Raw genomic sequence first — 1,515 nt, forward strand, 5'->3', positions numbered from 1 at the left:
ACCCGCTTCTGTCGAAGCCCCCCCTGTCCTTCAAAGACCAGTTCAGAACAACCTGCTTCGTGGGGCCTTCCCACGGCCCAGCCACCTGTCCTGACCCGTACAAAGCAGTCCTTTTGTCCTTCTCCTCTGTACCCTATAAGACCAGGCACCATCATCTTTCTCCCAAGAAGCAGCTGCAGGGTTTGAACCACTGACCTTGCAATTAGCAGCCCAAGGCCCAACTCGGGCCACCACCACGAGGACCCTCCACGTGGCAAGCCCCAAAGATGCCTCAGGCCAGGATGACAAAGCTATGGAGACTAAAGGACAAAGGGACAGCAGCAAAGGCCTGGCTGCCCCCACCCATTCCCCCTCTCTCCCACCCCCACGAAGCAGGCTGGGGTGTGCCCTGTGCCTGTCTAGGCGGGTACGGAGGTACTCACCAGGCTGCGCAGGCTGCAGGGAGAGAAAACCAGCCAGGCACCCGGGGTGGGGATTTATATACCAGCCTCACTGCCCGCAGCTTAGCATTTGGAGGAAATTGAACCTGTTCTGACCTGATCCCGCCAAGCCTGGCCTCCTGCCACATCTACTCCATTCACACCCCCTCCGTGCCAGAGAACCCCACTTCCAGGAGGGGAGGGGGGAACCACGCTCACTCCAGTGTGGACTTATGGCAACGCTAGAGGATAGGGTACGACGGCCCCTGTGGGGTTCTGAGACTGTTAACTCTTGACTGGAGTGGAAAGCCCCATCTCCCTCCCTCGGAGCGCTGGTGGTTTTGAACTACCGACTTTGAGGAACGCAGCCCACAGTGTCCAAGGTTCCGGGAGGGGGAAAGGAGGATTCAAACCCAGCCGAGGGGAGCCCCTGAGCCCACCAGGGTACAGTGGGGTGCCCTGCGGGAGGGCTGAGCCCGGGTGGAGAGTGGCAACCCATTGCGGTGGGTGGGTGGCTGCGGGCCCGCGCGGCGCGTATACCCTCCCGCGGAGGCCGCCTCCCTGCCACTCCACCTGTGCGGGGGGCCTGGGCTTTCCACATGGGCGCATTTAGTCAGTGCAACGGTGTGAGAGCCAGAGCAGGGGCCCCATTAGAAACCTGGGTGTCAGAAGAGGCAGGGCTGGCTTTCGGGGTGCGGGAAGCAAAGTGACTTTTAAGAGGTGCACAGGAGGTCATGAAGCAGCTGGAGGGCGGGGGGAACATGGGGAAGTTCTCCTGTCCTTAAGCAGAGGTCCGGGAGGTACCGATGCAGGGAGCGAAAGATGCATCTGGGTTGCTCTCCACACAAACTCAGCGGGCTGGGGGGAGCGGGGGGCATTGGGTTGGGGTGAGACTGGCTTGGCCTGTGCTTCATCTAAGAAAAGTCAGAATTTACGGAAAACAGCAAAACTTCAGCCTCCTCCTCTCCAGCTTCCCTGGGCTCAGGCTTCCAGGCACGGGGGACGGGAGTGGGGCAGGCGCACTGTGAGTAGGGAGAGACCCCCCAACCCAGAGCTAAAGCTGACAGCTTCCCAAATCAGGAGACCAGACCTGAGG

General features: G+C 60.7%; 1 protein-coding gene across 1 annotated transcript in view; it reads right to left on the minus strand.

The window, feature by feature from the left end:
- Positions 1-246, minus strand: part of S100A2 (S100 calcium binding protein A2) — a 3,738-nt gene extending 3,492 nt beyond the window's left edge. Inside the window, exon 1 of the mRNA XM_004714733.2 lies at positions 196-246. The gene's annotated coding sequence lies outside the window, so the exon portion shown is untranslated. The remainder of the gene's footprint in view (positions 1-195) is intronic.
- Positions 247-1,515: the final 1,269 nt, after the last annotated feature.

This window comes from Echinops telfairi, unplaced genomic scaffold (genome assembly GCF_000313985.2).
Source record: "Echinops telfairi isolate 266 unplaced genomic scaffold, ASM31398v2 ScPeMD7_7425;HRSCAF=8463, whole genome shotgun sequence".
Taxonomy (NCBI): Eukaryota; Metazoa; Chordata; class Mammalia; order Afrosoricida; family Tenrecidae; genus Echinops; species Echinops telfairi.